The 14,022-nt window shown below is 45.5% G+C and overlaps 1 protein-coding gene across 1 annotated transcript in view; it reads right to left on the bottom strand.

Moving 5' to 3' along the window:
* Positions 1-14,022, bottom strand: part of LOC147429009 (SH3 domain-containing protein 2-like) — a 124,024-nt gene that overhangs the window by 61,469 nt on the left and 48,533 nt on the right. The gene's annotated exons all lie outside the window — the stretch shown is intronic.

The raw sequence follows: 14,022 nt of genomic DNA, 5'->3' as shown, positions 1-14,022 counted from the left end.
AAGGCTACAAACGTAGTGAGTTCGATCACTGTCTATATACAAAGAAGGCTAAGGATGCTAGTTGGCTGATCCTTATTTTGTATGTGGATGACATGTTGATTGTTGGCAAGCACTTGGAAGAAATTTCAGCTTTGAAGTCAAAGATGGCAAAATCGTTTGATATGAAAGACATGGGTGAGGCAATCCATATAATTGGTATGCGCATTGAAAGAGACAGATCAAAGAAGTTGATTTGGTTGTCTCAAACAGAGTATATTGACAAGGTTTTGCAAGGTTTCAATATGGAGAAGGGAAAGGCATTGAGTGTTCCATTGCCACCATATGTGAAACTTAGCAAACAAGATTGTCCTGTATCTGAGGAAGAACAGGCTGAAATGGATAAGATTCCATATGCGTCTGCAGTGGGTAGTTTGATGTATGCAATGATTGCTACTCGCCCAGACATTGCATTTGCAGTGGGAGTAGTAAGTCGATACATGTCAAACCCACGCAAGAAACATTGGGAGGCAGTGAAGGAATATTGAGATACCTGAAAGCTACAAAGAGTATGCGTATATGCTATGGGAGTCAAGAGTTAAGTGTAAAGGGTTTTACAGACTCAGATTATGCAGGTGACTTAGAGAGGTGACTTAGACAACCGAAGGTCTACGTCAGGGTATGTCTTTACATTGGCTGGTGGAGCAGTATCATGGCGTTCTAGATTACAAGATTGTGTTACTCAGTCTACTACAGAGGCTGAATATGTTGCAGCATCAGAGGCATGCAAAGAATCAATTTGGCTTAATCGACTAGTAACAGATTTGGGAATCAAAGAAGAGATGTCTGTGTTATATTGTGATAGTCAAAGTGCTATACAATTGGCTCGCAATCCAGTTTATCACTCAAAGACAAAGCATGTGGATGTGAAGTATCATTTCATCAGGGAAATGCTCGAGGATAAGCAACTTCAGCTTGTCAAAGTTCACACCACAGAAAATCCTGCTGATCTACTTACAAAAGGACTTCCCCCAGAGAGCTTTGCGCATTTTCGCAAGCAGTTAGGTGCAGGGTAGTACATCACTTCTCTACATCTCTTGTATATTAGCTTGTATAGTAGCTTCTCTCACACTTAAAGTACCACATTGGACTTTAAGTGGGAGGTTGTTGGGGTATAAAGCCCAATGTGGTCGCCCAGGTAAGTGGGCGGGCCGCCAGGTATGTACACATATTCTTTTGTAAAAACCTAATAAGAACTCACTATGCTCTACACATTACAGTAGAGCGAGTTCACCATATCGTCGTGCTCTTCTTCTCGCACTCCCTCTCGCGTCGCACTTTCGCTCGTACTCCTTCAACGAGAGCTTATGCGGCCTTGGGAGGCTTCGAGAGAATGTGTTTGCAGGTTCAATTCCAGGAACCTCGGACAAAGTTATGGCTCTTTGATACTTTAGTAGCCTCAACATGTATGCGTTGCAGATATGGGGAGCTTCTATAGGCCAAGATGGTTGGAGACGTATGGAAAGCCCCTTGGTATCTATGGTCTCTATACTGATCAGAGCCTAGGCCTCCGTACCCCACACTATCATTCGAGCAGAGCTAGCTACCCCTCCTATGGAGATTGAGGCGCTTACCAGATCAGTCTCCTTCGTGCACAATTTGTGGGATACTACTAGAGACAAATATGCTAGATTGGCCCTTGAGTCTCCCAAACAGTTAGCACTTCAAGGGGACACTTCGTGCTGGTATGCACAAATGACATCATGGTTTCAGATGCATGGCTTCACCATGGACAGGCTACCCCCTTTCCAGTACTCTCTTCAGACACCCTCAATGTCTCTTACACGGGTGGAGATTACTAGACTCAATTTGTCAAGACCTGATCCAGCTAGATACCAGGAGGACATGGATAGAGCCGCCAAAGGAGTTGGGCACGAAGATGGCTTTCTATAGAGAGCATCTTCTCCACCTCACAGGAGATGGGTTTGTGATTCGACCCAGCTACATGGATACACATATATCTCATGGTTTGCGGTGTGCCATTGGTCAGATACGCGCATCCTCACATCAGCTGGAGATTGAGACTGGTAGATTCAGAGGGATACCAGCAGACAGTAGGATATGATGTTTATGCCAGCTAGAGCCAGAGACAGAGCTACATTACATATGTCGTTGCACAATGTACTATGAAATTCGAGGCCTTTTCCACTGCTTATTCAGAGAGTTTCGGTCCTTTCTCTAGGGTCATGAGTTATGAGAATCAGAGATGTCTTGGGCTATATCTACTTGAGTTACACAGATATAGAGACACTTTACTCACGAGAGCTAGAGAGAGACAGTCCCAGAGAAGGATTACAGATTTCTTTTCACTAGATATGGGACAGCCAGAGGAGCGGCCATCACTGCAGACTTCGGCCATCACTGCAGAGCTCGGCCCACACTCATTCGACCACTACCAGCACTCTCATGGACCGAGCACTGAAGCTACGAAAATACAGACGGCCACGATTGAGGAGAGCGGCTACACAACATCGACGGAGACTACAGCAGAGGATTCGAGCCATACTCTCTCGACATCGAGAGTGCAGATGAGGATGGATTCTAGTAGTAGTAGTATTTTGTTCTAGAATTTTTGTACCCAGGCATAGTATCAGATTCACAATTTTGTAATTGTTTGGTCTCATAGGTCAATTTGACCTTTTGAAGACGTTAATATAAGATTTCAACACTCTCTCTCTCTCTCTCTCTCTCTCTCTCTCTCTCTCTCTCTCTCTCTCTCTCTCTCTCTCTCTCTCTCTCTCTCTCTCTCTCTCTCTCTCTCTCTCTCTCTCTCTCTCTCTCTGACACACACAAACATACTACCCACACATAGCCTATCACGAGGACGTGGCAATTGCTAACTTGAGTTGTTGGTTTCTTTCCGATGATTTTTGTTAAATTTTTGGGACCCTCTTTTTGAAGTTGCAAATGGTCAGACATTGTATGGCCAGTGTGAAACGACCGACGGCCGAGAGTTTCACCCGCAGTTGGGAAGGCCGGGTCACCACGAGTTGGTCGGGCCAATCAGCATTGGAATCCAAGAGGTAAAAGGGTGTCTAGGCTCAATTCAAAGTCATTAAGGCCCCTCACAACACTTTTAAGTTGGTGAGTACTAGGAAATTAACTCAAAAGAGGCATAAGGGACACATGGCGACTCCAGATCATTCTGCCATATCTGCATGAAGAGGGGGCGCCCAAATTGAGAGAGGAGGCTGATTTTGTTCATTAAGTGCTACAATGTGTGTGAGTAGTGGGTGTGAGTAGTGGGTGCAGGTACTCACAGCTTTAATGGAAAGCTTTCCATCTCCCTTGCTCTATGTAGCACGAGAATTTGCTCTCGCGCGTCTCTCTCTCCCCTTTGCACATATGGCGATGCCTCTCTAGTTGGGCTTCTCATATGACCATGTACAGTTATGGGGGTTTTATGCGCATTTGCCAAGGTAGGAGCCTTCTATACAAGAACCAAATTAGCTAATTGTTAATCCCCTTCAGGTACGCACAGTTCCATCGCGAAGGAATGAGAAAACGGAGAGTTTTTTCGCGTGAAAACTTGTCCGATTTACAAGGGAGCTGTCCCATTGCGTGTGGGAGCACTTGAGACATGCGTAGACACGCTTGTCCACTCGAAACGGTCCAAAACAAAGCATTACAGTCTGCTCTGTTTTTTTGCAGGCTTAGGGTTTCGCACCTAAACTACAAGGAATCGCAAGGGGAGCTTCGGAAAGGCCTTGGGATGCGTGTACAGGGCAGTAGGCACCTAACATTGGCAAAACACAAAATTACAACATGCTGAAATTGACCTGCAGCTCACTGGAAAGCTTCCATACCACAAGGGAAAGTGTCCTTGATGTGTACTTTTGACCCACAGGGATTTTTGAGCCGTTATGCTGGCGAATTTGGGTCCAAAACCTGCAATTACAACCATGGACAGGGTTGGACAACTTGGTGAGGGTTAGGTGAAAGCGTTCGGATCGTTTATTTGCAAGGGGAGCCTCGAGAAAGCATTGGGTGCTTGTACAAGACAATTTAGAGAGATTTCCCACGAGGAATCTCGTCTAATTCAAGGGGCAAGTGACCCTACACGTGCGAGAGCTTGAGGGCTATCCACAGAAGTGATCTGCACGCGGATCGGAGTGCAAAACAAAGAATTTAACGAGCTACAATTTCTCGCCAAGTTTCGCAAAGAGCTCTAGAGTGCATGGAAAGTCAGTGTTTACTTGGGATTTTGTTCGTGGAGACTTCTACTGTGGTTATGTTGCCAAAATCGGGTTAGAGTAGATGAATTTCAGCCCGACAAGGGTGTGGGACAGATTGTAGAAGTTTACAGGTCTTTCTCAAGTATAATAAGAATAAAGAAATACAGAAAGGGGCGCCAATCTTTGGGGCCAACAGGGTGTCTTGTCTGCTTGGTAGCGCTCTAGCTGCCAGGTCGTGGTTTGTCTTGAAGTGTTGAATTCCAATCACAGGCTTATTTGCAAAGTTTCTCTGTGTCCTAAAGTCTAAAGTAAAGAATTTGGGTGAAAGCCAAAGTCTATCGCCCTACGGGCCGGTTTCACGGTTCCATTGCCGGGATAGAATCACTTTTTCCTCAAGAAGTGAGCCTCGGTTGGTTTGGTAAAGCTACAGGAAATTCCGCATGTTCGCCCTACCAAAAAGTGGTCAGAATAGGGCTTATTTTTTGCTGTGTTTTTAGGGTTTGCAAGTATGAACCAAGATGAGATAGGGAGAGGTCTCACTGTGGTAGATTGGCCACTAGATTTCCTACAGGAGTGATGTGGGTCTACCAGGTGACACGTTGCTCGTCGATCCTCTGAGGTGATTGCTTGGATACTATGACCCATTGGTAAATCATCTTGAAATTTGAGCTTACTTGGTCGTGGGTCGTACGTCACAGTGTTGTGGAATTATGTGCAAAGGCAAAAGCCTTTGCACACGTAAAAGTTAAGGACAGCTTGCAAGATGCTATTTGGTGAAGTTCAAGAACTATCCACCTATGGATGCAAAGTGGATGGAAGAGCATGAACTGTCAGAGTCACCAAATGTATTGCAACTTTACCTTGAGGCCTTTGGGTTACAGCCTATGTATGCCCCAACCCAACGTCTGCAAAGGAGGGGTAATGATAGAGCTAGCACATCAAATGTACTCATGGATTCAATGCAATAGCAATGTACATTGTTTGACAAAAGTATGAAGGTCTCATTAAGTCATTTGTACACATGTATTGACAGTCTTTCTTGCGGATACATGCGATGATAAAAGGATGCTTACCACACTAAATCATCTATGGCATGTATATATGACACGCAATCGAGGACCTTTGCCATTTTAAGAGGGCAGTATGTCACGAGGACGTAGCAATTGCTAACTTGAGTTATTGATTTCTTTCCGATGATTTTTGTTTAATTTTTGGAACCCTCTTTTTGAAGTTGCAAATGGTCGGACATTGTATGGCCAGTGTGAAACGGCCGACAATCGAGAGTTTCACTGGCAGTCGGGAAGGGCAGGTCACCACGAGTTGGTCGGCCAATCGGCACTGGAATCCAAGTAGTAAAAGGATGTCTAGGCTCAGTTCAAAGTCATTTAGGCCCCTCGCGACACTTATAAGTTGGTGAGTACTAGGAAATTAACTCAAAAGAGGCATAAGGGACACATGGCGGCTCCAGATCATTCTGCCATATCTACACGAAGAGGGGACGCCCAAATTGAGAGAGGAGACTGATTTTGTTCATTAAGTGCTACAGTGTGTGTGAGTAGTAGGTGCAAGTGCTCACAGCTTTAATGGAAAGCTTGCTTTCTCCCTTGCTCTATGTAGCGCGACGATTTGCTCTCGCGCATCTCTCTCTCCCCTTTGCACATATGGTAATGCGCCTCTAGTTGGGCTTCTCAGATAACCATGTACAGTTATGGGGGTAAATGTGCGTTTGCCAAGGCAAGAGCCTTCTGTACAGGAACCGGATTAGCTAATTGCTAATTCCCTTCAGGTACGCAGAGCTCCATCACGGAGAAATGAGAAAACAGAGAGTTCTCTCGCCTGAAAACTTGTCCGATTTACACGCGAACTGTACAATTGCGTACGGGAGCACCTGAGACATGTAGGCTTCCTTGCTCCGCTCGAAACGGTCCAAAACAAAGCATTAAAGCCTGCTGTGTTTTTCTGCAGGTTTAGGGTTTTGCACCTAAACTGCAAGGAATCGCAAGGGGAGCATCGGAAAGACCTTGGGATGTGTGAACAAAAAATTACAGCATGCTCACGGGAAAGCTTCCATACTGCAAGGGAAAGTGTCCTTGACGTGTACTTTTGACCCACAAGGATTTTTGCGCCATTATGCTGGCGAAATTGGGTCAAAAACCTGCAATTACAGCCATGGACAGGTTTGGACAGCTTGGTGAGGGTTAGGTGAAAGCGTTCGAATCGTTTATTTGTCAAAGGAACCTAGGGAAAGCATTCGGTGCTTGTACAAAACAATTTAGAGAGATTTCCCGCGAGGAATCACGTCTAATTCAAGGGGCAAGTGACCCTACAGGTGCGAGAGCTCGAGGGCCATCGACAGAAGTGATTTGCACGCGGATCGGAGCGCAAAACAAAGAATTCAACGACCTGCAATTCCTCACCAAGTTTTGCAAAGAGCTCTAAAGTGCGTGGAAAGTCAATGTTTACTTGGGATTTTGTCCGTGAAGACTTCTACTATGGTTATGTTGCCGAAATCAGGTTAGAGGAATTTCAGCCCAATAAAAGTGGGACAGATTGTAGAAGTTTACAGATCTTTCTCAAGTATAATGAGAATAAAGGGGCGCCAGTCTTTGGGGCCAACAGGGTGTCGTTGTCTGCTTGGTAGCGCTCTAGTTGCCAGGCCGTGTTTGTCTTGAAGTGTTGAATTCCAATCACAGGCTTATTTGCAAAGTTTCTCTGTGTCCTAAAGATTAAAGTAAAGAATTCGGGTGAAAGCAAAACTCTACCGCCCTACGGACCGGTTTCATGGTCACCATGGAGGCTCCCCCCTTTGAGCCTCATTGAGTCTCTTCAAGACTCTTGGGCTGTTTTGAAAGCCTTCCTCTCCTCCCATGGCCTCCACGGCAAGCAAAGTGGTTTCCCCATGGCAGGAAAGTGACCACATTTGCCGCCACCAACAAGCACCTTTCCACATTCGACAGAGATGAAAGAATGGAGGAGGGAGAAAGCAACCTTGCTCAAAGAGTGGATTAAGGATAGAGAGGAATGGAATAATGAGAGACACAATGCAAGAAGAGATGGACGTATTCACCAGGAAGATCGCCTTCCTCCGAGACCACCCATCATGTGAAGAAGGGGAGATTGTAGAGGCGACAAAGAAGCCATCAAGGAAGAGTTTACAAAGCAATCACGCAGAGCATTGGGGGCAAGATGGAGGCCACCATGGAAGGATGGGTAGAGGTAGTGAAGCAAAACATCATGAAAGAGGTCAAGGAGGCAGAGAAGAAGTGAAGACCAAGAATAAAATTCCTTATTGTGCACACTACGCCAGAGGAGGAGAAGATGCGTCATGCTCGCCGACTCGACATAAGAGTCACCGGCATAATGGAGAAGAAAGACTCCACACCCGATATGGATAAAAGAGAACTATGTAGACTGGGTGTAAGGTGCAACGGAAGTGAGTGTTGAACTTTGCTCAAGATGAGTGCTCCGAACTGTGCTCAAGGGTTCCTTTTACTTACGGAAGGGAGAGCCATTTGTTCCTTTAGTGAGAGAGTGCATATGATCACAAACAAAGTGGGTAAACACTGAGAATGAAGGTGTTGAGACTGAGAGAAAGAGAAAGAAGAATACGACACCAGAATGTTGGCAAACCCTCCTCCGAAGGCCCCACTCTCTATGGTGAGAGTGGTCTACTATTGATTGCACAAATCTCTACAATGCTTGGACTTGCCGACGATGACGACGACAATGAGAATGACGACGAGACGGGCTGAAATCTAAAAACGCTAAGGGCTGAAATCTGCAAATCTTCTATCTGCTGAATTTTGACTCTCTGTCGTTGACGATGTCGATGGCGACGACAATGCACTGAAAACACAGATGCTGAAATCTGTGTTTTCCGGGCTGAATCTGCAAACTTAGCTTTATCTGACCGTGCAGCGAGGATCTGCTGCGGGAAGGTAAGATCTGCGAGGTTCGGGACTTGTTTTGCGGAAACAGATTGCTGAAAACTGAAAACGCTGGTGCTTCTTGGGGTTCCGTTGCGGTGAATCTGCAAAACGTTAGGGTTGCTGCCTGATCCAAAAACACTAGGGCTGAATCTGTCTTCTATTGCAAAAACGCTAGGGTTCCTGCTGTCTTGCTGTCGCCAGTTTGTCCTGCCAATGCAAAACGCTAGGCTGATGCTGTGGATGAAAACGCTAGGCCTTCAGACGCAAAAACGCTAGACCTGCTTATGTGGGGGGAATCTTGCTGAGAAGGTCCCAATTGAACATTGGTTCCTCTTGCCTCCTTTGCCAAAAAGTGCTAGCGCTAGGTTTCCTTATATATTTCCTTGTCAAAATTGCCCTACCTAGTTCCCAACTAAAGTCACTTAAAAATAATAAGTGAAAATTGCCTAAAATGGGAAAAATAGGTCTATGCACTGTAAAAATGCTCCTGATGGGTTCTGACTGAAATCTGATGGTCATGCTGTGTGCAACCAGAGGATATGCATCTACTCTAAGTGTCATGACATGCGCGGTCTACGAACAGACTCACAAAAGTGCCAGAACACTTCCTAATCTAGCTGAAGTGAACCCATGTCATGAAGTAGCTTGTCCACGTACACATAGGGTTAGATGTGCACGTGACATCCCCTCCTTTTCAAAGTGAGGTACTGGTACCGAACTGAATGGCGTCGAGGGAGATCGCCAACAGCGTCTGGAATCCTGAGGACTCTTCGCCGGCCCACTCTAATGCATAGGTCATGCGATACTTGAACTTCATAAAGGTCTACAACGCTTGCTTCTTTGGGCCGCGCCAAAAGCGACACAAAGTCTTATCTAGCTCCTTCGGTGCTTCAACTTCGTCGATAGTCATGCGTCTATCTTCTTCAAGAATCTCTGAGGATGAAAATTCTTGAAACCCACATCCAAGACAAAAACATGAACATACCCATTCCATGTAAAGTGACTGGAAAAATTCTAGTCTTCTTTAAAGATTATGCATGCAATGTAGATGAACATATAGACGGAGTGCCAAACCGTTCATCAAACACATGCAAACAATGGATTTGAAACTTGTCTTTCTGATCTAAATCAATCAACTCTGGCAAATCACAATGGAAATGCCGATGCTTGATACTCAATCCTTCCTTCTTATGCTCTTTCGGAAACTGTGTCATGCCAAGGAAGAGACATGGAATGATTTCTTGAATGCAAACATTTCATCTTTCCATGAGTAATCCGCATATATCCGTGCTCATTCATGAGTGAATCGTGCTCATCGTACAATATGTCATGCCTAAGAAAAGGGATCACATAAGGACGGTGACTAAAATACAAGAAAGCATCACGAATGAAACACTCAAACAATGCGTGCTGACTAACCATTCGAACACATAATACTTCCTGTGGGGGTTCTTTGGACCTCGACTTGAGAGCCGGGATTGGTTCTTCGTGATCGATCGAATCTGCAATGAGGTTAGTTTCACTAGAAAAAGCACCAACTAAACCATCATCCTTGTGAACAATCACATCTTTTCCCTGCAAATCATCATGCTTGTGAGTAATCACATCTTGATCATGCAAATCATCATGCTTATCCTCTGTGTCGTGCTTTGGAGAAGAAGAGACTGAGAGAGTCTCCTTTTCCGGATTCTTTGCAATCTTTGCCTGCACATTAGAAATGAGAGATGAAGAATGAACAACTTGCTCTCCATGAATGACAAGGGGAGAGTCACTTTTGGCATTGAAAATGAACGTATTTTCCGCCCAATCAATGAGAGGGTTATGCTCACGAAACCATCGAATGTCCAAAAGCATATCATATCCTGAAAGAGGAGAGACTACAAATTTTAAGCGGAAGGACACTTCTTGAAGTAGCTTGTCCACGTACACATAGGGTTAGATGTGCACGTGACATTGGGATGGCTCGGTTTGCCAGCAAGTGTTGACATGCGAATAGACTTTTCTTACCCTTGTCCGCTTGTTCCTTGACGATGCGTTCAATGGAAAAGGTCGAGTCTACATCGAGGTCAAGATACTTGTACGTTTCACCAATTGCAACCATCTAACCACCCGTAAGAAAGATCCTCATAGAGAGATCCTACGGGTCCCCGTGGAACACCGTGACCATGCATTTTTCAATTCCAAAGGTCATGTCCGACTTTAACAAAGGTAGACCTGTAGAGCGCTTGGAAAAATCTAAGCGCTCGACCTTGCAGGCCAGCCGCAACGAGCTTCAAGAACAACGCCTCGTGCGGTACTGTGCCATATGCCTTCTTGAAAGCAATGTAGGCCGGATAAGTTGGTTTCCCATCCTTATGACGAAGTTTCACAATTTCCTTCAAACATGCAGCTTGCCCTATGCATTCCTCATTAGTACGGAATCCAGCTTGGCCGGGATTGAAGAAGTTTCTCTTTTCAAGTATCTTAGTGATCCGCCTAATCACGACCATGGTGAGGATTTTAGCATCTTGGTACTCGCATGTGAGACAGTGGTTTGGAGCACGTGGACTAGACATCGACAAATTACCACCCTTTGACTCACCCTTCATCCAGGTAGAGAGGAGATGTCATTAGGCACACTCTCAAGAGCCTTGGTGGCTCTTTGACGCTTTTAGTCACCCCAACTTTAATGTATGTTACAATAGTATGGGTCCTTCGACTATCAACCACCTCATGGACAAATTGAGAGACCACAGATATGTATGATATCATGCTTGTTCCACAACAAGCCCTCAATATCACACGTCATTATCAGAGCAGAGTTGGCTACTCCACTCATGCTAGTCGAGGCTATTTTTCGGACAGTTTGCCTCATTCAAAGGATGAGAGAGATGCCATCAAGTAGACTCGCACTCAAAGCCTTCGAAGCTTCCAGACATATTTCAAAGTCAAGCAAGCACGAGTCTTGGTACATGCAAGTGAGACAGTGGTTTGGAGCGCATGAACTAGACACATATAGGTTACCACCCTTTTAGTATTATCTGGACTCACCCTTCATCCAACTCTTACACAATGATCAACACACTTGTCACGTGACACATCCAACCCTATGTGTCCGTGGACGAGCTACTTCGATAACAAGGGTTCCGTCAATCCAGTCAGTCTAGATTAGAAGTGATCTGGCACTGTTGTGAGTCTATTCGTAGACCGTGGATGCCCAATCACTCAGTGCAGATATATATTCTCTGGTTGCACACGGCATGATCATAAGCATTCCCCTCAGAATCCTTCAGGGGAATTTTCCAATGCATTTAACCTATTTTTGACATTTTTCACTTATTATTTTTAAGTGACTTTTGTTGGAAAGTAGGTAGGGCAAATTGAGTAAGTTTGTATATAAGCAAACCTAAACTAGCACTAATTGGCAGATGAGCAGGGAGAACACAGGCCTTCGGCAACAGGTTCCCCCTCTCTCTCAGCAAGACTCCCTCACCATTGGCGATTCCCTCAACCAAGCCTAGCGTTTTTGGTTCCTCATCGCCTAGCCTTCTCCCACTTGGCATTTTCAACAATCGTCACCGCATGGCAATCATTTGACATAGCGTTTCCACCAGAAGCTTTAACAAAGCCTAGCGTTTTTCATCCCAGCAAGAAGCGCTACAATTTTCAGCCCTTGCCGATATTTCAGCAGGTCAATTTCAGCCTTTTCCCACAGCCAATTCAGCCCCACACTAGCTGCAGATTTTCAGCCCTAAAGACCAGCAAAATCAGCGTTTTTCATAGCGTTTCCAGCCATAGCAGAATTCAGCCAGCAGCGTTTTTGGACAGCAAATAAGGAGTATCAGTTTTCAGCCATAGCGTCGGTCTCGCCATCCCCGTCGTCGACATTGACCTAGCCTAAACTTGCATCAGTTTCATGCATACACTTTGTACCAGTTTGTGCAATCAATCGTAGACCACTCTCGCCAACGAGAGTGGGGCCTTCGGAGGAGGGTTTTACATCGTCTCTGTAGTATTTCTCTTCTCTCTCTATCTCTCAGTCTCATACACTTGCACGCACAGTGTCCACTCACTTTGTTCGTGACCATTATTAAAGACGGAAGGCTCTCCCTTCCATAAGAACAAAAAAGGAACCTTGAGCACATTATGGAGCACTCGTCTTGAGAAAGAACAACATTCATTCCGCTGCACCTTACATTGGTATCAGAGCTTTGACAGTGTTCTGTATCACTCAAGGAAAGAACCACAAGAATCACAAGAATTTTTTTCTGCTTATTGCGGTCGCACGAACCCAAGTTTGCTTAGGCGTGTCGATTCCTAATCGTGTTTTTGAAGAGTGACAAGAATCCCAAGAAAGAAGGGCTTGTCCAGCCTCCCCTTGTGCCTCTTTTCACTCATTGAGAGCGGACCATGCACTTAGCGACCGGCCAATCGATGTGAGGTGGGAAAAAGCAACCTTGGTGTGAGCGCAAGGCCGCCAAGGGGTGCGCCCGCGGAAAAGAGTAGAACTCGGGTGAAGAGAAGATCCTTCTCAAACACAGATTGCAAGCGAAAGAAAACCCTCAAGAACCTCAAGACCCTCAAGAACCCAAGTTCCTCGTGAACTTAAGAACCAAAGATCATGGTGCATGGTCATCACCCGAAGCAGAATGGATACTTCGCATACAGGTGATGAGCATGAGCGAGGCAACGAAGGACTTTCCCCACCAAGAGATTTTTCCGACCCTCCCCCTTCTCCATCTACGTCACGAGTTGTATTAACTTCCATGGAGGCGATGGTCAAGTCGATGTTGGACATGATGGCCCAACAACAAGAAGCAAATCGCGAAGCGAATCGCGAAGCAACTCGCCATGCGCTAGCACAAGAAGCGAATCGAATTGCGCTGGCACAACAAGAAGCGACTCGCATTTTTTTGGAACGCGAGCGCGAAGAACGAAATGAAAGAAATGCAATAAAACAAGAAGCGACTCGCATTGCTTTAGAACGCGAGCGCGATGAACAAAACAAAAGAAAAGCACAAAGAAAGAAGGAATGGGAGGCTCAAAGAGCGGCCTTGGAGGCCGAGGGTGAGGCTCAAAGAGACCTCCGCACTCAAGAATTGGTTCGACAAGTACTTGCCTCGAAGTCCGCACCAGCCAAAGTTTGTGGAAGTTCCTCAAGTGGCGCAAGCCACGATGCAGACTCCAACAATCCAGTCACATAGAAGTTGACTTTCAGTAAGTATGATGGTAAGACGGATGCTACGGTTATTCATTCTTGGTTGCATCAATTTAATGCTTATTTTGCGACAACTAAGAAGACAAGGAATAGCAAGGTTTTGATAGCAGTTATGTACCTTGCCGGAGATGCCTTCAATTGGTACCATGCATGGCAAGAGGCACAGTTAGCCGCACACCTAGAGGAAGCCGACAAATTCATGCCCCTTCCCTTTAATTGGGCTGATTTCCAAGACAAGCTCAAGGGGCGGTTTATGCCACCTCAGTACCTCGCACGATCGAAGGACGATTGGCGCGCTCTCAAGCAAAATGGTATGCCGGTTATGTCTTTCTCTAATCGTGTTTTGCAGCTCAGCACTCAATTACGTAAATCGGATTCGGAGCGCAAGGAGGCATTCCTTTATGGATTGGACGAGTATATCAAGTATGATGTCAAGGTACTTGATCCAATCGATCTCAGCAAGGCAGTAGCGATTGCTCTCGCACACAAGATGAAGCACAAGGGAAAGCCTAAAGAAAACAAGACTTCTCAAGGAACCCCTCAGAATTCTCAGAACACGCAGAATGGTAAGCATGGTAAGAATGGTAACTCTTCTAGCCCTTCTTCCTCTAATTCCTCGAAAAAGAACTCTTAACAATGAATCTAAGGGTAAAGCTAAAGCACTTGCAAAACCTAAGCTAACCCC

This window comes from Adiantum capillus-veneris, chromosome 22, assembly GCF_014529385.1.
Source record: "Adiantum capillus-veneris isolate H3 chromosome 22, ASM1452938v2, whole genome shotgun sequence".
Classification (NCBI taxonomy): domain Eukaryota; kingdom Viridiplantae; phylum Streptophyta; class Polypodiopsida; order Polypodiales; family Pteridaceae; genus Adiantum; species Adiantum capillus-veneris.
Note: the sequence above shows the minus strand (reverse complement) of the source record. Positions and strands in the feature narration are given on the sequence as shown.